The 25,359-nt window shown below is 37.3% G+C and overlaps 1 protein-coding gene across 2 annotated transcripts in view; it reads left to right on the top strand.

Moving 5' to 3' along the window:
- lysmd4 (LysM, putative peptidoglycan-binding, domain containing 4) overlaps positions 1–25,359 on the top strand; it is a 90,056-nt gene that overhangs the window by 6,577 nt on the left and 58,120 nt on the right. The window contains exon 6 of one of the 2 annotated variants that reach the window (XM_084124490.1): positions 18,193–18,459. The gene's annotated coding sequence lies outside the window, so the exon portion shown is untranslated. Of the gene's footprint in view, positions 1–18,192; positions 19,463–25,359 lie in introns of those variants that run through there. The other variant, XM_084124491.1, reaches the window with a different exon arrangement.

The raw sequence follows: 25,359 nt of genomic DNA on the forward strand, positions 1-25,359 counted from the left end.
ACATTTGTGTAGTCTTATATTCATCCATCATATTATTATTTTTTTTAACTAGTTTTAGAGGAATTGGCTTGCAAACAAACATTGTCATGTTTGGGCCTTATCTATAGCAGTGAATAGGCCACCAACAAATTGGCTCTGCCCACAGCAACGATTTTTCCCTACATGTGTTTTCAATCTTTTTGCACTTCTATTCCAAGTCTTCTTTCCTTGTCCTGATTTATTTCTCTTTCCATATTACTGTGAATCAGTGTTAGTATTATTGAGATGTAGTTTTTTTTATCTTAAAAAAGTATTTTTAATATATTTACCATTTATTTAGTTTTTTCATCTTTATCATGTCTATATAGTTGTTCTACTTATTTTTTTTCAGTTTTAGTTTGCTATTTTAGTAGTCAAGTTGATGAAAAAAGTTCCCATTGCAGCTAGCTAAAATAAGTTATTAATTAAAATTATTTAAAATAAATTTTTATTTCAGTTAATTTTATTTCAAGTAAAAAAAAAAAAAAAGTACCCAGTGCCTTTTCACTATTTAGCCATACATAAAAAATTCTGGAATTCTACTATATTCATTTTAATAATTTGCTGAAATGCTCCAAAACTATTCGAATGATTTTTCCAGAGTAATATGTAATGGCGGGGGGGAAAAAACAATTCTGTTTTTGTTCATATCAATAGAAGACTTCAGGCTGGTAATATCAAATACGAAAATAAAATTGAAATGTAAAATTCAAATTAATATTTTTTATTTGTTCAAATGTGCTACTTTAATGAAATATCCGTAGTGAAACAGTCAACAAGGGTTTGCGTTTATTGCGTTAAAAATCAAAAGGACAGGAAGAAAGGAAAAAAATGGTATTGTTAGCGTTTGTTCAACAGCTGCTTAGACTCAGTCCCATGTGATCTCGCAACCTGAAAGCTTGATCTCACAGAAACAGGCGCTGCTGTGATCCTGCTCCAGGCCCCACAGCTTTGGCCCCGTGCCTTCTCTCCGTCTGTGTCTCGGCGGCTGCAGCACAGACTGGGCCCAGAGAGAGGACCACCCCTTTTCTTTGTCTGCAAACCCAAACCGCAGTTATTACGCAAACCTTAACGCTCCCAGAGCAAGTTCTGATGTGATCTGTTTGATTTCTGCATGATCCAAGGAATATTATCTCAATTTTTGAATGCTGGTTAGACATACTGATAGACTTGCAATAATTGAAAAGGCTGAGAACCTCCCTTTGTGTGTATTCTGAGTGTTTCACAGTCCTGAAAGAATCTATAAATCTATTAAAAACATGCGTACACGCTTAAAAATAAAGATTCTTTTTTTTTTTTTTTTTGGCATCTATGGTTTAATGGAGAACCTTTAACATCAATGGAATCTTTCCATTGGGCAAAAGCTTCTTTATTGAGGAAAAGGGTTCTTTAAATTATTAAAAAGTTCTTAAAAAAAAAGTCTAGAATATCTGATTGGCATAGATAAATGCACACCAGGCCTATGCGAGGAATCTTGTTTTGAAGGGTCTGAAATAGGATCAAGTAGCCATTTGTGTGTGTGTCGTGCTTTGTTTTCTTATGGTCGATCATGTGTACTTGTGGAACAAATCAGTCAATCTGAAGCATGCATTGAGTAAAAAAACAGTGAAGTGATTCAAGCTCTGTGGCTTTAAAGACTTTGCTCACTTGTGCGGTTGGCAGAATGCCGTGTGACCACAAAACAGGCCTAATCCTTTTTCCAAAGAGCTTTCAACACTCATCTTCCTGGCAGTTTTGCCTCAAACTCATTCGTCTGCTTATAAATGAGCTGGTTTGATGGTATTGTGTGCGACGTCCACCAGAGGGCAGCCTTATCCTAAAATTGCAGATAAAATGAAAGCATGCAGTTGATTGCTATTTACAGTACAGTACGCCTTAGGTATTCCTTTCATTTGTCCCTTGAAACTTTCTTGCACATTGCAATTTCAGGCTTGGTTTATGGAAATGTGTACATATAGGTTATATAAACATATGCACATACGTATATGTATTATGTTAAGCACCCAAAGCTCATTGTGCATATGTTGTAGCTTTAATCCAGGTGCTGATTTATTGTAACTTACTATGCATGTACAGTATAAATGTGTGTTTGTTTAGCATGGTTACTACAGGCGCTGCATGGAGAGAATAGGGGGTTTTCTTCTCCCTGGGGGATTGGGAGTAATTTGTAGTGAAATTTCCAGCAGGGTCGTTTCGCAGGTGGCTGAGAGCACAGGGCGTGGTGAGGAATGAGAGAAGCAATTTGCTGTCTGAAGGCTGTGAATATGAGCATTGTTGCACAGCAGCAGGTTGGGTCGTGAGGCGATGGGCTTCGAGATCAGGGGCAATTTCATGGCAGGAAAGGTGGCAGAGTGAGAGAGATCAAAACAAGAGGGTGATCCTTTGAGGTATCTCTTTGCAGACAACAAAATAAATAAATAGTCTTCATATTATATGTGACTGAACATGGATGATTTGTTGAAATTATAATATGTTTGAAATTCCCTGAGCTTTTTTTGTTTTGTTTATATGACATTCTTTATGGTGATTAATGAGAATATTGACATGAGAAAATAATTTTAAATGCTTTTATTATTACATTTACGTCCGTTTTTAACTGAATACTTCACCTAAAAATACAAATCTTGGCATCTTTTACTCACCCTCACAGTGATTGATGAAACACAAAAGGATATATTTATCAGAATGTCCAAGCTGCTATTTTGAATGCAATGAAAGTGAATGGTGACCATAACTGTCAAGGGAAGAATTTCAGTTATAGCTGTAAAGAACACAGCTATTAACTGAAATTCTTCCCTCCCCTTCAATTTTGTCATAAATATCTTACATTTCTGCACACAAAATTATCATATGATATCAAAAACAGTTATAGTGCACTGGTCACATGGATTATTTTTATGGTGCTTATTTATGTATTTATTATTATTATTTAAAGTTTAAAAGCCCCTGATACCCATCCACTTGCACTGGAACTTCTCTTTTTGTGTTTCACAAAATAAATCTTACAGGTTTGGAGTGATGTGAACTAGACCTTTTAAGTCAGTACTAGTAAGGAGAACCAGGGGCCCGAGGTCCACTAAGGCAGTGGTTGCCAAACTGGGGAACACGCACCCTGGGGGGGGCCTGGCAAATCTAGGAGATAGTGTACACAGTCAGCAGATTGTTAGCAAAAGAAACCTCTTCAGGGTGATAAAAGACCCGACTGCAAATTTATCCCACTTAATTATGCAGCTGCTTGCCACGTAATTAAATAATTGAACAGAAGATATTTATTAGACATTTTATTACCTCAAGATCTCTGAGGACCTGCGCGGTCTGTTATCAGTTGTAGCGTTTTTTGTCGAGCAATACCACTAGATGGCACAATTTAAAAATCAGAATCGAGTTTTGTAGGATTCTGCACTAAGCATGACAAGTTTGCGAAAGGACTAACAGTGTCAGGTAAACATAAAAAGCAGACAAAAATCTTCTTCAAACGTCACAACTCCCATAACACCAGACGCGGGCGGCGTGACAAAAGCAAAAACAACCCATTATAATCACTGATGCTGTCTACACTAGATGCGGCGCAACACAACAAATCCCAGACGGTAAACTGATGCCCTGTTTGATTTCTGACACAAAGGACGAATGGATTTGCAACGTTCGCGTTATCGTGTCCAGTAGACAGTCTCAAGCTGTCGCGTCGGTTAAAAGACAAGAAAATATGACGAGGCGTACAGTATCTCACCCTCGGATTCACCAGTACAATAGTAGATAATGAAGAGAGACCACAGTGTGTTGTTTGTTAGCTTGTTAGCTGACAATATCAGACAAAAAAATTGTCACTGTGCCCCCTTACCTCTTCATTAACCGAACATTTCTTCATATGTGGGGGCCTTCAAAGAACGTCAGACAACACAGGGCCAATGAGTCAAAAAGGTAAAGAAACACTACTTTAAATCTGAATCGCCTTTTCTCTCTAAGCTTTAAGTTCCTGTAGAAATATGTGCACACACTCTAACACAATAAACCCAACACGCAATTTGTTTGGTGCTTTGTTTTAGTTACTGAAACGCTTATGTAGGCTAGACATGAGAATCAACGAGAGTCAGAACGAAGGTCATATCATCAGACACACAAGCGTGCAGTTGGCAGTTTTATTCCAAGAGGTATTATGGTAATCTCTGAGGCTTTGGTGCTGATTCAAATAGCAGTTCAACTCTTTAAATCCCCTGCCAAAAGTCTCCTACATGGCTTAGGTCATACCAGAGGAAAGAGAACCGTGAGGAAACACACATGGATCAAGGGGAGAAATAGGGTAGTTTGATTTCTTTAGCGAATATGCATTCTTGGCAACATTTTCCATCTTTTTCTCTTCTAACTGCCATTAATAGGATGGTGCATTACAATATGTCTGAAGAAAAGACCTGAATAAGCTTTAAAATGCAATAAGTAAGGTGTGAAGAGAAGAAAACCACAGCAAAGCTCACAGTCGCGTGTGTGTGGTCAGACATGTGTTACTCTTTCGGGTGATTTTTGCTGTGAGGGTGAGCATCTCCTTCTCAGTGTCTCTTGGGAATGTTTTTATGGAAAATCAGCAGAAGACACAGCTGGCTGAAGAATGTGATGTGCTGTCAGTCAAGTCCGGGCTCCTGTGTGGGTGGGAGTTTTTTGTACTCCCCCACTGTGGGGGGAACCAATGGCATGGCACCTGTTTTACATTCCTCTAAGAGGCCTTGGGTTCTGGAAAGCAGGGGCTGATTCCAGCAAAAGCTGCTCAGGCATGGGATATGGAATAAAGCAGTCAATCTGTGCAGCACATTTCTTTGCAGTCATGTCCATAGTGTATTCTTTGTGACAAATGTAGATAATGCTCTTGAACTAATACAATTTTTTAAACTAATGTAATTTTTATTATAGCCTACAACAGTTCGTTCAGGTCCTCGAATCTGATTGGCTGAGCAGCATTCTGATATCCAGTCCAGCAGCACTGAGACACAGCACTCTTTGTATAATTCAGCTTGTCTATTAGGGGAATACTGTACAAAATGACTGTTCAGTACTTACCCTGGTTTTGAAGTCACGGTTCGGTATGTTTTCAGAAATTAATTTTCGGTGCAAATACACACAGTTATACCCCTGTTGTCTTTTTGCATTGTTCTAGACCAAATCTGAGTGGTGCAGAGTAGAAGTGGGGTTGTATGATTTTTGCCTGGAGCGAGTTGTACTTATGAAAATGTTAATTTATTATTATTATAAGACAAATTTATCAGCCAACACCAGTAGTATTTTCACCTTAAAATCGCAGTGAACCAAAACTTGATTTGAAACTGCCCCGTTTCTGTCACATACTCAACCAATCACGTCAATGTGCGGGCGGACGGGCTTTAGCATATCAGTACTGTGCTTTGAAGCAGAGGAGTCTCAAGAGTAGCCAGGTTATCCAGGATTATTTTTCTGTTGGGTACATTTAGCAATATAGCAGGTGAATTATGTATATATGATGTATATTACAATGTTATGGTGAACTATATGCCTTTCTCCACTGACAAGTTGTTACAAGCCTTTTGTAAGGATGCAGATTTTTAGAAGGCAGCTATCTGACTCTGAGATGGTGAACGGGAACATGGTTTGTGTAACATTATCAACACATTATTAGCTGTTTGATAACGTAGTCAAACCAAAGGCCAATCATGTCAATTATGTGAAGTTGTAGAAAGTGATACATAAAATGCATTACCATTCTGATAGATGGACTTGTAGATGAATTTGCTCTTCCTCATCTTCTTCTGAATCAGTTTCTGGTTCAAATATATATGGCTGAATTCAACTAATATTTCCACTTGCCATTGTGTAGCATTTACAGTGACGAGTGGATCAGGTAGTCCGAGCTGTTGTTATTGAGTGGAGACCGAGACTAATTTGCATATGTATGGCCCTGTGTTTACACCTGGTATTGAGATGTGTTTTGGTCGATCAGATCACAAGTGGACGACGTGAATACAGGTGTAAACGGGGTTTAAAAGGTTTTGAGATTGTCCACTTTAGAGTTTCGTCCACTTCCAGAGGTAGTTGAAAACACATTTGACCGGATATTTTTCGTAGGGTAAACACTCATGTGGTCGAATGCGGCTATCAGAACAGAATCTGCTCCCTAATCACTCTCGTGGTACTTTGATGTCATACACCTGCCAGAGATGGTCTTATTATTGGGAGATATGAGGGTCCATGGCTCTACCATTGGAGAAAGCATAACGGCTAACTTGGATCACGTGTCCCTTGATAATCACATTACAGCCTTGATCACTGTTTGCGGATGCCATAGAAATGAATAAGAAGTGTGCTAAACTCAATCATACCTGTCGCGCAATTGTCCGTGACTTCTCTTATAAAACAGCATTTTTTTTCAGTGTAATCTCTAAAAATAGATCAATCCAAACTGAATGTTGAAGGGAAAGCATGTTGAAGATTAGCCGATTGGCTGTCGATTTATTAAATGATAAGCTATTTCCTCATAAAAGCGGTTTATTAAGTGTAGTTAAGCCTCATTATTGACATCCATTTAATAAAAACGGCCTCTTTGTTTCCTTCTCTGCGTACCCGCAGCGTTGGCAGGCATTGCGCTAATTACGCTTTTCGGCTAAGTTTGCAGGCTTTGGGTCTGCGCAGCACCGCTTCAAGTCGAACACACCAATATCCTTGTTGTGTTTAACACTAGAAGTGCCAGAATTCCATAACTACTAGAACTGCCGCAAGCGGTCATTTTGACCGCTAGATTCCAAACTCTATCTTTAATGATAAATACCCAATTGAGAGATTAATGCATTTATTGTATTAGGATATCTTTTAAAAACAATACAACACCAAACTGTACATTTAAACAAGTTTAATTATACATCCATAAATAATAATATCCGTAGATGTCCTGAACAAAATGACGGAGTAGCCTGTTTTCATGTTTAGCCTACACTGTTCGATCGCGCCCGCGCCTTACACACACACACGCACGCACACACACACACACACACACACACACACACCGTATTGCAGCATTGCAATCTTGACATCGCAGCCTGTTCATTATAGCCATAATAAAATATAATAATAAAATAGTCAACCTAACACATACAAATTCCACTGCTCTGTTTATATAGTCAGTAGCCTGGTACAATTCGTACCATTTTGCGCATGTGAAGAGGATGATTTTTTCTGTCGATATTGGAACGTGAGTGAAGTACAAAGCCTATAATAAAGAATAGCTTATCATCCAAATACATCGCAAATGTTGAAACATTTTGATTCTAATTCGAGAGTTTCGTGAGCCCAACGCCGCTTACTTTCACTTTCGCTTGAAAGTAGCCTATTTCATTTTGGCTTGTTTATAGTTATTTTTTCATTCTTGTTCTGTTCTGAATATCATTACATTTAAATGATTTGTTGTGGAATATGTTTTGTATATTTTTTACCACATTTTATTGTTGTGTATATTGGTAGGCTATATGTATAATAGCCTAATACCACGAAATTCAGTGCGGTCAATATGACCGTCTATGGCCGAAATAGGTAAATATGTTAATTAGTTTTTTTGCCTTATGTGTAATTTATATGAAAAACATTTTAAATGAAAATAGACACTTTTAGGAAAAGTCAGGTACCAGCAGGATTTTATTTATTTTTTCAATAAAGTTATTGCAGATATAAAATTCAAAACTGTCAAAATGACCGCCATGGCACTTCTAGTGTTAATGCTGTATTGATGATGCAAGACACAAGTTGACTTGATTAGGTGCCCTTGAAGCCATTCAGCAGAGGTGACATGCTCACAGATTTAATCCACAGGTGTAGAGAAGGACATCAAACAGATACCGCATTAAGAAGTGGATTCAAACTCTGAGAGTCTTCATCTACAACAGACTATGTTTTTTGTCTGCAGCCTGCAGGCATATATAAATGGACTCATCTTTCAAATCCTCACCAAGGGCACTGCGTAACTTTGCATTATTGTAGAAGTAGGTGTTTGATAATTGCTAAAAAGATGACCATAACTTCCAAACAATCTCATCCAAACAAACTGTGGTGAGCCTGAAGCCTTTGGTCAGATATTGTGTACAAAAGCCCATTCACACAATAAAATCCCTAGTGGCTTAAATGTAATGTGTACACTGTATTATTATAGTACAATCATTTAAGTACATGAACAAAGTAAAACAATATAACCATGGCCAGAGAACTATTAAAAGCTGATTAAGCATTTCTCTAACATCGTACTCGCATGATAATTCGCATTAGTGGAACTTTTGCAGACTTCAGCTGTTTCTCTCGTGCTGCCCTGGGTTTTAAGCTGCAACTTTTAATTTGTAATTTATTCAGTTTTGATTTGCTATATTTTCTCTCACCATAATGGGCCCCATTTTGTAATGTGCTCACATCCTCAAGGCAGTATTACTGTACCGCACTGCAGCTGTGTGCAAGACCGTCAGAATATGACTGAGCCAGTGTTGGAAATATTACAAGCTGCTCATGGAATGTGTGACTCTGGAAACGCTCCATCTGCATGTGGGGCAGCAGTCGTCCTTCTGCTCTACAGGAACAATCTCCACAGTGACTATTTAATAGCTGTACAACCTCATTTAAGGTCAATTCTCAACAAGTCTGAATTGTTTTTTAGATGAAACGATGCTCACAGAGCTTGTTCCCACCCAGTGTAAAATACCATATGCAACTTAATAGTTTTATTTACCATGTTCAGATGCCAAACAAAAAACCTTTTAACCTATCAACACAGTTGATATCACAAGAATTGAGCCTGTTATGGTAAGGCAATGTGCAATTTCAAAACGGTTTTCACAGGATGAATTTTGAGTGGTTAAGCTTTCGAAAGATATCCAATTTATAACGACGATTACTAAAATATGTGATGGGGGAAAAGCTATTTAAAAATCAAAATTGTTTAGAATTTTTGGTGCAAATAGATACTTAAATTGTACTTAGTGACAATATTTTACATTTAAAAATAAAGATTCTTCGAAGGCTCTTTGCTAATCTTTTTTTGTAAAAAGGATTTTCTAATGTTTATGTAGTATGGTTTTGTATTTGTGAGTGAACTTACTGTAACGCAAGACAAATTTCAGACTTTGTCTGAGTTATTTCATCATCATCACTTTAAACAAGATTTTATTTTTGCTGTATTGTGTTCTTGAGTTGACTTTATGGAGCTATGGAATAAGTTCATTGTAGAGCTGTAAAGCCCTTTTTGAATCTTATTATTTTTTAGACACTATACTTGCTGTGAACAGAACTTCTCATTTACAGTATTTGTTAGTTGACTACACTCTAAGAAAAGTCTGTAAAAATAGGGCTCAATGTACTGTTAATTGTCCGTACTGATATTTTTATAGGTGTTTTACCCATATTTTGAATTATGCATTGTATTGTTTTAGCGTTAAAGGGTTTGTTCACCCAAAAATGAAAATTCTGTTATTAATCACCCTCATGCCGTTCCCATAAGACTTGCGATCCTCTTCAAAACATAAATGAAGATATTTTTTAATGAAATCTGAGATCTTTCTGTCCCTCCATTGACAGCTACGCAAATACCACTGTGAAGCTTCAAAAAGTTCATAAAGAGATCGTAAAACTAATCCATATAAATTAAGCGGTTTAGTCCAAATTTTCTGAATATGATGAACTTCTTATGGTTTTGGAATGACATGAGGGTTAGTAAATAATGACATTTTTTGGGTGAAATAACCCTTTAAAGGAAATTTAAGTCTGTAAACTTAAAGGGGTCATATAATGTCATTTTTGTACAAGCTAATATGATTCTTTAGGGTCTAAATTAAAAGTTTGTAATATACTTTAATTAAAAATTCTCATTAGTATTGTAAGAAAACACTATAATTTTACCTGGTCAAAAACAGCTCTGTTTTCAGCACGCAGTTTCAGTGCATGTGTCTTTAAATGATAATGAGCTTTGCTCACCCCGCCCCTCTGTTCTGTGCGTACACCGTTTGTAACACAATAACACAATAACCAGAGCCCGTCTACGGACATTCTCTGACAATAACCATAACGCGTCGTTCATTATAAACGTGGGATTATGAATTATATTGATAACGTCGTACATAGAAAACATGCCATAATGTACCCTGAGTGTAAAAATAGCCACATTTATCGTGAAGCATGCAAGCTATTTGCAAAGATTAATATAAAGATTAATATAAAGGTCAATAAAACGTTACACTCACTTGTTCTTCTGGAGGTTCAGCAGGAACACGAATAGTTGGTACTGATCCTTTTTTCTGGAGCAGCTTCTTAGCAAAAACAGCTTTATACTGTCCCTCGTTTGTAAAGCAGTCTGGTGAAATGATTCGCGCAAACATGACAGCATTGACGTTGATCGTGGGGAATATTCCCTTCGAAAGCAAACTCAGCCACTGCGTCTTCAGCTGTACGGATTTAGAAACATCATCAATATGACTGCTGTGTTCGTTATTACACCCAAGAACAGAACACCACAATCGTTAGACGCCATTCTGCTCAGCACTCCAGCTATCAACAATGAACGCGCCGGTCGGCGCGTGCTATGATTGACAGCTCGCTCACGAGGGCGCGAGGGCGGGTCTGTTTGAAACGCTGCTGTCAATCAGCCATCCTGGGAGGGGCGTCGATTTTGTGACGTCACAATATCGAACAGCTTGATTTGAGACAGGAGGAAACATATAAGAAGATTAAAACAAAAACACTGGATGGATTTTTATCATTTTATGATGGTTGTGTACAGGCACTGCCAACACACATTTCAGTACAATCAACTTGTAAAAGTGCATGTACCATTATATGACCCCTTTAATGAATAATGCCCTTGCAGAACATTTTCAATATATTTTCTACTTTAAAATTGTTTTTATTTTTTCTTACAGTGTTAGTATTTACTTATACAAAAGTTTGACTTAAACTTGATGCTCCTAAAAATATTTAGTGCAATAAAGTGGTCATTTTTGTGGCAAAAACCATGTTGGGTGGACCACATGTTTTATTTTTTGCTGACATTGTCATTCCTTGATTCTAACAGACTCACATGTTGTATTTGCTCTCAAGAGCATGGTGATGAACAATTGGATGTCTATTGATCCTGTGCTATGTGCAAAACAGCTGTGTCAGGCCAGGTGCAGCCAGTTCATTTCTTCTGTCTGAGGAACAATTTATACCATAATTCCTGCTGGATAAATTTCAGTACTTGGCTGCCAAGGAAAACCAGATGAAAGCTGTTAATGCAGGGTGGCTTTGGAAACAAAAACGCCTCTCCATAAAGGTGTGGATTTTTGATATTTTTCCCCTGCAATTTCAGCTCTCTTTCATGCTTATTTTCCTTGTCAGGCTCACAGCTGAACAGATGCTTCATGTCACACCTCACCCTTCAGTCACAGAAAATGCATATTGATATTTTCCAGATTTCCCTTTTAAAGAACGCAAAATTATGACAGACTCATACTTACATTGAAAAGTAAGTGGAGGGAATAATATTCAATTACAGACAGAAAGAGATGGAATTCAGTGTTTGCTCAATGTGCTGTAAAACAGCTCAGCTTTAATTTACAAGTTCATTTATTCACAAGGAGTGATGTGAATCTACATTTTTGAACGCATACTTTTTTTCCAACTTAAACACTTTACCATAGTAAAACTTTTAATTAATTAACAATAATTTATGTTATAGATATCATGAACTAACAATTGACAACATATTAATACATTAATTATTAATTAAATAATATATATCTTTGCCATCACAGGAATAAATTACATTTTGAAATATATTCAATCCGAATTTTTTTATTTATTATTATTGTACATTTGTTTACTTGGTGCAGACTTGGTGAGCATAAGAGACGTCTATCAAAAACATTAAAAAAAAATCTTACTGACCCCAAACATTTGAACGGTAATATAAGATATCCATTCATAATACTTGTACTGGTAATTTATGCAACATTAACCAAGATTATTAAATGCATTGTTAGTTCATGAAACACAATGATAGATGGATGGATGGATGGATGGATGGATGGATGGATGGATGGATGGATGGATGGATGGATGGATGGATGGATGGATGGATGGATGGATGGATGGATAAAGACAAAAAAAAACATTTTGTAAAGTGTTACTTTTTTTTTTGGCACACATTACATAAAAATGTGCAATAACCAAACAATAAAGTAGAAGGGAAAACTTTCAAAAACAGTTCAACCTATTCTAATTCAGCCAAAAATGAGCACTACATGTGGTAAATAACATAATAAGTCCCCATAAGCACAGCCCCAGCTGTGAGAGCAACGTAGCAATTTGTTAAGAAGATGACACGGTTAATGAGAACCACTTGCTGCTGGACTCCATAAATTCTAGAGGGGTGGGAGACAGGGAATGGGGGAAGGGGGGGAGGGGGGTAGTTTAGCTCATCCTCTGAAGTGTTTGGAAAACATTCGTTGCACGTCACGCTGACAGCCGCTGAATTTCCTGCCATCCCATATGTGCCCACACAGCTGTGAAGCAAATGTTACCCGGAGCCGGTTGTCTTAGGACAGTTTGAAAAAAAGATCTAGTGTGTGTGTGCATTGTTTTGTGTATATTTGTGCATCACATTGCATGTAGAAGCTTGTGTTTGTGAAGCAACATGTCTCTGGCTCGGTGGCCATGATGGAAAAGGCACAAAAGACAGAAGTGTGAGGGATCCAAGCAAACTCAATCTTAATCACGGTGGTCAACGATAGCTTTCGTACATTGCAATTTCTCTTTCTCACTCACTTTTCTTTCTCTTACTTTGTCTTTTCTGTTTACATTCAAGACAGCTGCATAACTGAACACACAAACGTGGAGCTCTGCATCACATTCACAGGTGTTTCCCACTCAGAGTCAGCACTACACGGTTCCCACAGTGGACATCAGGACAGTTGCACAGATGGGACAGTGACGTGCCCATGAAAAAGAAAAAGACAGATCCTTTAAAACTCAAGTTCTTAGAAATGTACTATTTGTTTTCATTTTGGTTTCTTCTTGTAGTTTTGAAAAACTTTCATATCTTTTTCAAGAAGCGTTTAACTTTAATGTCTCAAAAATGACATAAAGTAAAAAAATAATTTCCTCATTATGTAAACATCAATGTACAGTACACGTCTTTATTTTGAAAAAGGGCTTTAAATATATTTTCAATGTTATTAATTCATAACTATCTCTAAATTTTTGGGAAGTCACACCATGCAATATTTTATAACCAGAACTATGACAAACTATGTTTTCAAGAATCTAATTCTTTTAATCTGGCTTTTTCTTTTTTTCATTATGACAACAGGAGTGTTAATTTATTTATTATTTGATTATTTACATTATGTATAATACTATTATATATACTACTGTTTATTCATATTTTGAATATTATTAGATTTTTCATTTTAATAATGTTTTGATTCGTTTTTATTATTTACAATTTTTCTATTCAAATATTTAATTTTTTAGTTCAGTTTTAGTTTTAGTCATTTTAATGCTTCAACTTGTATTTGTTTTATTATTTAAAGTTAGATGCCAAGGCAACATTTCATTTAGTTTTCCTGTCACGTTTTAGTAAATCATAAATTAGGTCTCATTTGAAAGCTTAAAAACTCAAAATTCATCCTTTGGAAACCATTTTCAAATCGGCCATTGCGTTACCATGGAAACTGTACTTTAAATCCTTTTAGTGGGCTCCTTCCCCTAGTGTGTGGTGTCATGTTTCATATTACAATTTTTTTTTAATATATTTTATAATAAAACAAAATTTAATCTTGACAAAACATATCGTCGGAAAGGTCTGAGACTCGAGGTTCCATATTTGGTGACCGCCTTGTGATAGAAGTGATATTGTGACAGAAATGTATTAATTTGTTACAGGAGAACACACACACACACATAAAAAAAATCAATGAATGTGGGTTTCACCCGTGGCTATTTTTGGTATAGCGCCAAAACAACATCTCATAGGAACTTCAATTTTTGTGATATCAACTTCAAATTTGGAACACAACTTGGTTAGACATAATGGCTTTGATTTTATAGCAAATTTGCAGTAAAAGTTATTTTGTTAAATATATATTTTTGTATAAATTGAATGTTTAGTACACTGCATTTGTTTTACAGTAAACCTAAACATCTATAACACGTTCATTTTATCAATAATCTGCTTGATTATGATTAAAGTGTCTTGATTAAAGTGTCTTCTTTAAAAAGAGACCAGCCTTAAGTCTGTATTCCAAAGCATTCATGAATTACAACCATTTAAGTTTAGTTAGTGCATTTTCAAATCTATGCTCAAAAAGGGGGGTGAAAGTTAAGTGGCTGTTTTTTAAATCTACTATTTATATTTTATTTTAATTAATTTCAGCTTTATTTCAGTTTAGAAAACTTTTTAATTGTTTTAGTTAATGACAACAACACTGCATAATAGTACAATACAGTGGTACTGATTATTATTATCATTATTGACATCCTCCTAGAAGATGTGTATTCAAGTCATTGTACAGGTTTTTTAGCGTATTTAAAAAAAAATAAATGAATAGGACAAAAAAATGATGTCACATCATTGACGCAGGACAACCACCCAACATACGCGACATGAGACAATTCTGCCCTGTCGGTGGCTATATTACTTCTCTGATCCCGCACAAGCTGACATTATGGTGCAGATAAGTGCACAAAGCAGCGGTGACATGAGAGGCCAAACATGGAAGAGGTTATCAGCGACGGACATGATAGATGGATTAGCCACTCTGAGGATGGACACAAGATCCAGGCGTATGTCTCTCATCATGGCTACGGAGATGGTCCACAGTCAGGCCTGTTTGGGGCCTCTGAACTGAGATCAGATAAACACTCTGCTGATGGGGACTTTACTGGCTTTGCTGAAAACCAACTGGACGTTTTCTTGAGCACGCGTGTGTTTGCACAGCCATGTTCAGCAGACACAGCCTGTCATGTCGTGCTAACCGGTGAATGGAGGCTCTGTTTCTTGCAGTTTGTACATTCACTCAGTCTTCGCTGGCCCTCTGGCAGTAGTGGAACTGACTTGAGCCTTCAGACTATCATTCACTGTTATTTGTCTTAAACATTCCTCTTAAAACACTGGCACACACTGAAGGTCTGTTCCAAAACCTAGTGAGGAGCCTCCAGCCTGCATACACAGCTTACTAACAGGCATGAAACCTCACAGGTGACTGACTTGGAACTTTCTCAGAAACCCTCAGTGAGAGGAACAATGCTTAGGTTTTATTCTGTGGCTTCAAAGTCTTGATTTTGGTTTTGGAGTCTACTAGAATAGGCTTTCAAGCTTGAATGTTCAGAAAACACTTTATTTTTCATATATTTTACATTGTTGCAGCACCTTTCTTCCCATTCTGTCAGTAACGCTCTAGAGTGCGTTTCCCGTACAACGACGTAACTCGCTGCTTAACAACCATAGTACAATGCATCGCTGAAGAAATCAACTAGCTAGTCACGACTGTTTCCCGAAACCATATTGTTACAAATTGGTCATTCAACCACGTTGTTTAATGATGTCACGCTCGTGGTGGAGTAATAACTTCTTTTAATGAAAACGTTTGAGATCGAATAAATCGAATACATCCTCAATCTAAGGATTTATTGAGTCCACATGTCATGCAAACAAGAAACTATGTTTCTAACCACAGGTCGAGAGCTGTCGTTCCAACCACACAACTTTGCGATGCTGTTTGTGAATGTTCGTTAGAACTATGTTTTTGGGAAACACCGCCGTGTTGAACTATGCTGATAACGACGGAACTTGCGACTATAGTTGGCTAACGATGCTTTTGGGAAACGCAGCCCTGTTTTGTTCCTGTCTCTATGAAACCCCTCCTTTCAAAAATCGCAATGTGCTCTGATTGGTTGGCTAGACCAGTGTGTTGTGATTGGTCAAATGCTTTGGGCGTGTTTTGGAAATGTCATGTATGTAACATGCTGCCATAACAGCGAGTTTCACCCGATTTCACCACACTACTAACACAACCTAACCAGGCCTCGCCCCTTTTTAGCATGTAAATTATTTAAATGAGGAATATTGTGTTGTGTACGTTCTCAGAAGAAACTTAAGACTTATGGGTACGTTTACACAACGACGATGTACTAAAAAGTTTTTACTTAGCATTTTTCGTGTACAGACGTCAACATTGTCAAAACTATCCCCATTCACACGGATACGCAAAACGGCTAAAAAACGTTGTATTATGCATGTTAGGCCAGTAGTTGGCGATGTGACTTTGTAAAGAAACACTAGTACGTGATAGACTGAACACATAATACTCAGTATTGTTTTCAAAAAACAGTATTTTTTTCAAAAACGTGCACTTTGAAACCCATTCAAAAGTTTGCATTTTCAGGCCCCCAAAATGCCGTTGTTGTGTAAATGAACGGCCAAAACGCAAAAAAAAGTTTTGTGTTTTTAGATGAAAATGGGGTTGTGTAAGTCAAGTCAAGTGTATTTATATAGCGCTTTTCACAATACAGATTGCATCAAAGCAGCTTCACAGCATTAAACCAAAATAACACAACAAGGTTGTTTCTAGTGTAAATTTATTGATTGATAAAATTAAATTAATATCCCCAAAATATCCCCAACTGAGCAAGCCAAAGGCAACAGTGGCAAGGAACCGAAAACTCCATCAAGTGACCTAATGGTGTCCTAAAACTCCATCAGGTGACCCAATGGAGAAAAAAAACCTTGGGAGAACCCAGGCTCAGTCGGGGGCCAGTTCTCCTCTGGCATTTATGAACTAGAGGCCGGATTGTAGTTTGAACAGTAAGATTTAAAATGTTATATGAATGCCTGGCTGAAGAGATGCGTCTTTAATCTAGTTTTAAACTGGGAGAGTGAGTCCGAGCAACGAACAGTATCAGGAAGACTATTCCAGAGTTTCGGAGCCAAATGTGAAAAGCTCTCCCTCCTTTGGTGGATCTGGATATCCTAGGTATGACCAAAAGCCTCGAATTTAGTGATCTTAAAGAGCGCGATGGATTATAGGGCGATAGAAGATCCGTTAAATAGACTGGAGCTAAACCGCTTAGGGCTTTATAAGTCAGTAGCAATACCTTGTAATTGATACGGAACTTTATAAGTAACCAATGCAGTGATGATAAAATCGGTGTTATATGATCATATTTTCTTGATCTAGTAAGAACTCTAGCGGCTGCATTTTGGACTAACTGTAGCTTGTTTATTGAGGATGCAGGACAACCAGCTAATAAAGCATTACAGTAATCTAGTCTCGAGGTCATGAATGCATGAACTAACTTTTCTGCATCGGAAACTGATAGCATATTACGTAGCTTAGCAATGTTTCTAAGGTGGAAAAAGGCTGTTCTTGTAACATATGAAATATGATTTTCAAAAGACAGGTTGCAATCGAGTATAACACCCAGGTCTTTTACTGTAGAGGATAAAGTAACAGGACATCCTACGATGTTAAAATTGTATTGTGAGAGGTTTTGTGGGCGGTTTTTTGAACCGATAAGTATTACCTCTGTCTTGTCTGGATTTAATAAAAGAAAATTACGCGTCATCCAATCTTTGATATCTTTAACACATTCTGTCAATTTGGATAATTTAGCGTTTTCATCCGGCCGTGATGAAATATATATTTGAGTGTCATCAGCATAACAATGGAAACTAATTCCATGTTTCCTTATAATATTTCCAAGTGGCAGCATATATATTGAGAATAACAGAGGGCCTAACACAGATCCCTGCGGCACTCCATAGTTTACTGGAGTTATGATCGATTTTTCTCCATTTAAAGAGACAAAATGGTAGCGGTCAGATAGAATGGCCCCTAAAATCGAGGCATTTCATGGAGTTCAGAAACTGCTTATAGAGAATAACTCCCTTTGGAGTGACTTTGTGCTTTGCAACTTTGCAGACACTTTTCAGGCTCAAACAGCAACATTACACACTAAAGAAAGTTGAAAATGTTTTTAAAAAACCATGTCATATGTTCTTGAATTTGACAAAAATAAAATTTTAATTACATTTGTCTTTGTTAATAACCTTTTTTTTAAGCAATGTGAAACATGCTAAAGTTTATTCTAACTTACCCCTGTAGTACCTAACCTGCCTAACTGATTCAAACACTCTCACCATCTCTGCAGAATCCTAAGAAGCGGCAAAGAAATGTGAATCCTAAATCCCGCCGAGAGGCCTGCTGCTTCATGCTTTCGTGATAACGTTTTCTCACGTCATGTCGCGGCTGATTTCTTGCGGATGAATGTCTGAAGTGCTCCGTTCACAGCTCTGGAGAGGAGACGAGAGGATAGGAGAGAGAGGAGACGACCAGATGCCCATGTCTTCCTCATTACAGCCATCTGCAGTGACTGAGGCCTGGCCTGCGTGTGAAGTCCCTCTCAGCACTGCAATGAGTGAGTGAGAACAGGCTGCAAGAGATAAGGTCATGAGTCCAGAGGAAGAAATGTGATAGCATGAACGTGCTTAACTCACACTCTCTCTCTGTTTTCACCTTCTTATCTTTGGTCTGCTTACTTTCTATTTCATTTCTTTTCGTGCATATTTCTGTGTATGTCTTTGCCTATCTCTGTGTGTGTGTGTGTGTGTGTGTGTACGCGTATATGTCTTTATGTGGAAGGTGATGAGTGAGAACCAGGCCCACGGGAGATCACGTCACCTAGATGGCCACTATTGCCTAGCAACAGGCCCCTTAGGCCCAGAGAAGGAACTGAGAAGGGAAAGTCGATCCGCTTTTTAAAAATGATAATAATGGATCTTTTCAAATAGGGAGACAAATGGATTAACCCGCATAATGCTAAAACCCATGTTAGCCTGCTTTAATTAGCATCCGTGAATGGTGACAAACTGAGTTTGGAGATTAGCCAAATTACATTTTAAATACCCAAATGAACCAAACGCATATGGGTCAGTGACATGACGCTCATTTTGTTTTGACTGGAAGTATTAATTTGTTCAAAAATACATTAAAATGCCATTGATGCATACAATCTCTTCAGTACACCTGCTATATGTTTTTGTGCTGTACCGAATGTTTCTGAAGTTTTTGAACCTCTTTTATGGTGAATGTGCACACACACACACACACAAACTTTTATGTTAGAGGCTATTAATCACGATTAAACGATTTGACAGCACTGATTTCTATGAATTAATATTACTGAACAAATAAATATAGATATACATTTATGATTTATAATTTAGTTAATTTTGAACTATTACATTTTTACAAGTTTTTCAAAACCATATGAAAACCTAAGATCTTGGAGAGCGTGTTTTTTAAAAAGATTTTCTTTTCCTTTTTTTCTCTTCATTGTAGACACTATTATTTGTTATTGACCCATATTCCAGTTTTTGTGTGTGCACCATTTGATTGTTAAAAAACAGAATTATCAGTATAATATAAAAAATAAAGTTAAAATAAGGAGCGTTATCTACTGCTCTGAATGTAATGTCCTCTGTGTATTTGGTATATGGCCATGTCCGTGTCTCTACCCTTCCTTACATAAGCCATTATTCAAATACTTCCCCAAATCTCACTTATCGTTAACGGTCCCTCAGCACTGTTAAAACCTGCTCACACCCACATGTGGAGCCCCAAACCGTTTAACTGTCAAGCTCTAAAATCAAGCTCTCTCTTTTTTCTTTTCTTTTTTGCCGTGTCCTTGCGAATGAAAAATAGAAAAACATCCATATTCATGAAGATCGCAAATGGTCTCTCAGAATATCAATGTATGCAACAGTATCTCTGCGTGATTTACAGATAGATTTGCTTCAAAATATAGTCTTTGTGTTTTCATTATGTATAAACCGCTATAGCCTATATCGTTGTGCTGTGCCGAATATGATGTTTCTGAAGCATTTGAACGGCGTATAATAGTTCAATTATGGTGTGCACTGTTTTTAAGCACCTTTTCACCATCTGCGCAACATATTTTCTTTACGCCAATTTCTAGCCAAACACACACACACACATTGCAAGCAAGCGAGACAGATCCTGAGCTCATTTCAGCCGTGTAACGAGACAAATGATTGTCTTCCCGCTAGACAGTGCGCAGGACGTCTGCGGACACGGCAGGTGCAGCTGTGCCTGAAATTGCTTTGTTTAAACTTGTCAGGTCAAAATGGAGATTTTAGAAAGGTTTCATCCTGAGGCAAGTGCAAGTTGGCTCCATGTGCTGCAGAGAGATTGTACATGGGTGTGTGTGTGTGTGTGTGTGTGTGTGTGTGTGTGTGAAATCAGAGCTGGTGTGTTTGACCTGAGCCTTGGATGAAAATAGCACTAAGACTGTGGCACAACAGTCTAATCAACTGAGCTTTTAATAATTTAGTGTGTTATCTTCATACGCCATGGGCTCTGATGTAGAACGCTGAGTTGTTTGTTTATGCATGTCCTTGCCTCCTTGGCTGTTAGAAAGAGGCCTGGAAGAAACACTCTTGCTGAGAACTTGCATTTCTGAGGTAAACAACTCTAATGATTTATAACTGGAGTCATGTAATTGATACCAGCAATAATTGTAATTAATTGCAGGCTTATTTCAGTACGACACCCGACTCTTTTGCTCAAACTCAGGCTATATTAAAACAACCAGTCAGCGACTTCATGCTAACTTGCTAAATGTGTCATATATGCAAACGCAGACAACAGTTTAGCATTTTAAAACATATAGAAGATTCAAACTATACTTCCTTTTCCAGAATATGTAGAAGTGTTGGTCTGTACTGAGGTAGTTGCACGTGGTTGTTGGAAAACAAACATTTGCACTTCTCAGGGTTAACACAGCTTCAGGCAAATCTTTCAACAATGATGATTTAGTTTGAATTCCCACAGGAATAAAACTCCAGCATTCTGACTGCAGTTTATGAACGTTCACAGTTGAGAGAGGAGACGTTTCCTATTATTCGCATTTACAGTTTAAATCACACATGAGCCAAACCATTTTGTCTAGAGATTTCCGTGACAAGTACATTTATCAATCATGACATTGCAGAAATAATACATTAAATAAGATCCTAATGTAGTTTTTGGAATTTTTTATTGTTAATGTTTCAGAAATCTCCAATTATCTTTATTTCTTTCACATTCTCATGCTTGCTTTTAGAGAATTGAGTTTTTTTTTTGTGATATTCTTTATTTTCAGTCATCAAAATAGAATTACAGAATAAACGTAGTAACGTTTACACATACTTCTTTCAAATATCTGAAATAGGAAGAGCAAATGAGGGAGCCTGTGCCTCATTCTCATAGCTGTGAATAAGAGCTAGTAAAGGTATGCTGCCTTGGGCTGTTTTTTCACTCTGTTATGAAGTTGCTATTGTGAGTTTTTTGGACTGAGATGCCTGATAGAGGACTAGCACAATATAATCTATCTCTCTCTCTCTCTCCTCGGGAATCTTTGTACATTTTCCAAAAGGTATAGTGTTGCAATAAATTGCTTCACTCAGACAACACAATCAAGTTAGACAGACCACATAATTAGTTTTTTATGCAGTTTAATTACTTGTCTTTATTGTGAAAGGTTATCTGTGTGACTAATAGAGAATGTGATCCATAAATGGATCTATTTCACTTGCTTCTTTGAGGACACTTTTTTCCTCTTAATATTATTGGCTATTATAATTAGCAGTCTCTGTGTTGTTTTGGCAAGGTTTGTTTCCCTCTTTTTGAGCCATTCCAGTCTCATTGCTCATTAAATAGGTATTACGAATGCATGTTTAACTGTGTAACAGAGGAAATAAGTTTGCTCAGACATATTGCTTAGTTTAACTCAAACAAATGGTTGGTTCTTTGTGTTTTGACACAAACCATTACCTGCAGGATTTTATTTGTGCACAAAATGCCTCTGTCTCAGCCTTAGAATAGGCTTACGAGTCAATACAGGAATGATAAGACTTGAATTTTGTTTCAAAGCTCTCATATTCCATGAGTAACGTGAGCGTTCTAAAACGAGCAATATTACAGGTGTAGGTTTGATTGATGTATTGTGTTTGGGGTGGACAGCAGTAATATGAACAGTCTGAGTTGTGCTTATGAGATCAGTACAGTAAATCAGTAAGCGGAGCAGAGAACTCCGGCGAGAGAGCGGAGCCGTCCAAGCCACAAAATTACAGTATCTTAGTTTGTGGCCGCGGGAATGTGCTCAACGGTTTTCTAATGAGGACTTTAGACATGTTGTCCCAGACCGCAGACGAGTGCTGCAGCGACCAGCAGAGGGCAATATGTGTGCTGAAGCTATGTGACCAAAACTGCCTTCTGATCCATAATGTATGCTTAACACTTATGAATATTAATGCGTCGCTTGAACATTTACCACATACCAAATGAGTTTATTTATATACAGTTTAAGAATGCTAATGGGTTCAGGAAAAATAACAGTGAGTTATGTCATGAAGTTAGGTTGAACTAATGAGGAATGGGACTGTGAGTCCAATGGGGTTATGAATTAATTTCTGCCCCAATGGTCAGGCAGAAATATGGATATAGCTCTCAACTCTGAATCTGTAATTATGTATTTTAATCCTTAGTTTTGTATCACTATAGGAAAAACATGGTAGTATGTGACATTCTGAATACTGCCGTGAGGTTTGAAGAGAAATTCTTGATTAAATAAATCTAGATTTGTTTAATTAACCTAGTTTATCATTGTCGATACAGATATTTGTTTCATATCCCAGTTGAGACTTGCTCCCTTTTAATTAATCCACTAGGAAAATATTATCTGGAAATTCTGTAGATCTTACCTTATTTATTTAAAGCTGTGTTTTGAAGAAGAAAGTAAGGCGGGTAGATCACTTTGGCCAACGTGATTTGGAGAAAAGCTTTTATTTGATAATGTGATTAACCCCCACTTTCAATTATTTTACTTCAATGAAACGTTTTTTTTCACGAAAGATCAAAAGGATAAACAATGCAGATTTATTTTTACAGCCATCTTTGATCATATTTACCAGGGGTGCAAATAATTATTTCCACAACTGTGTCTATCTGTCTATTTTAATAAACTGTTAACTTTTCCTGTTTTTTCCCTTATAATCAGGGGTTAATCATGTTAAAAATAACATATTTAAACCATGGTAGAGGCCAAATATGTGAAGTCACACTGACACAAGTAAATTCCAAATTCTAAAATTGATATGCATGTATTTGTATCTACATGTCACTGTATGTGTATTGTTGTGTGGGATATTGCAGTGGATGCGCAGAAGCTAAAGGATTATGAGCAATGTGTGTGAGTGTGTCTGCACTTATCTAAGAGCCGGCATATTTACTAATCATGTAAAAAATGTCAATAAGCCAATAAGCCATGCAGCAGATATCAGATGTCTTGTGGTTGTTGTGGTGGTGTGTGATTGTGCCAGTGCATGCATATGTGTTCATGTGTGTATGTCTGAGTTAAAACAGCTGCTTCTACAGACCTGCTTCCAGCTGCTTCCAAATTGGTCTGCCATTAAGTTATTATCTGTTTATGGCTCTATGACCAGGCCTGCCTCTGGCAGTACTATCCCCCGTACATTGGAATGGTTAGAGATGGGTTTTAGGGTCTGGTGTGATAATTGTCCATGTCATACTCATAAAGGCTGGATACCATAAAGACTTGGACTAGCCTTGTGTACATTTACTGTGGAGCTTCTGGGTTGCCTTGCTTGTGTTTTTGATGTTTTGATGTCTTGTCATATGATAAACATGTTGCATATGTTTTTTGCTGTTTAAACACATGCAACAAGATCTGGGCAGTGTTTCTCAAAAGCATCGTGAGCAAAGTTGATCATAGAGACCATAGGGTACCAATGGTTCTATGACCTACTTAGATTTAGGCTTAAAGCTTATGCTTTTGAAAAATGCAGCCCTGACCTTGAAAAGTTTTTTACTTGAAAAGTAAAAAAAAAAATATCATCAGTACCATGTAAATGCGGCCATGTTGTCTTCTTGATGCTGGCAATATCACTAGTTTCTTACTCTGGTTAAGTAAATGTATATATATATAGTCAAAGTTATGTTCATACTGTCAGTTTTTGGGATTGACAACCACATTTACTTACAGATGTGAGTCCAAATGTCCCATTCACATTACAGTAGGGTCTCGAATACTGTCTTTATGAATCAAGCACGTATTCTCTTACCAATAGTAGCCTAAACATAGCGACAATGACCAAAGAAATATAAAAAATGGCGATGTCCATAAAACTGAAAAGTTGCGACGCTAGCATGTAGAACTCAAAACTGACGGAGGCAACTCCGGTGAAGAACAGTGACTGGATCTAAAGCCTTAAGATGACACACAGCTCATATCTACGCTGCTGTAAGTTACCAAAACCACAAATGCAAACCCACAACACACGGTAGACATGCGGTTGTCTACGGCTCTCTCACAATGACGTGACAGACAACTAGTTGTCCGGTTCTGTTCACACAGCACGGGTTTTTCGAGAATGCTGAAGGTGTGTAAGTTCCTTTAGTCTATAGAATGCGGCTGTCACTCCCGCAACTAAACTGTGTGTGAATGTAACCGTATTAAGGACTCAAATACAGGACTGACAACTGTATTCTGTTGCTGTGTGAACGTGGCCTAATAAGATTTGTAATTGATTACTGATGGAACATTACTTTTAATTGGTACCAAGTAAACCTACATTGCAACCACTTTGACTTTGATTTTTTTTTTCTTGTCATATTTTGCCATTCCACATAATCAGAGCCAAAGGTGAAGCTGTCAAATTGTATACTGCAATAACTGGATGCAGTTTGACATGAATTGTGTGAAAGTGGCGGTCTGTGTGCTTGTTTCATGCTACAGCATCACAACCACAATGAAGTGCAAACATATAGTAGTGGTAATTCATCTCAGACTTTACAATGAAAGACAAGACAGGATATGAACTCAGTTCAAAACTATACAAATGTATGATTATTCCATTCACTGGCATATGCAGGCTGTGTTTTGGAGAAACTCCTTCCCTTTTTAGTACTGGCTTGCAATATGTTTCTGTATTTTATTTAAGTCAAGTCAAGTCAAGTCATCTTCATTTATATAGCGCTTTTAACAACGTAGATTGTTTCAAAGCAGCTTTACAGAGATAAGCGGATAATTTAAGGTAGCAGATATTGTTTTGGCTTTATAGCAGAGTTAAGTTATTTTCCATCTAAAGTTAGTTTTGATTGATTTGCTTCCGTCGCAACGATAATGTGTTATTAAATTAGGGGCCGCTAAGACGACACCATTCTCTCTACACAGACTTTAAACGCGAACCTGTGAGAAACGCTGATGGCGTTTACATGCGCATTTAGAATGGGTTCT

Source organism: Abramis brama, assembly GCF_963993115.1.
Source record: "Abramis brama genome assembly, chromosome: 9".
Classification (NCBI taxonomy): domain Eukaryota; kingdom Metazoa; phylum Chordata; class Actinopteri; order Cypriniformes; family Leuciscidae; genus Abramis; species Abramis brama.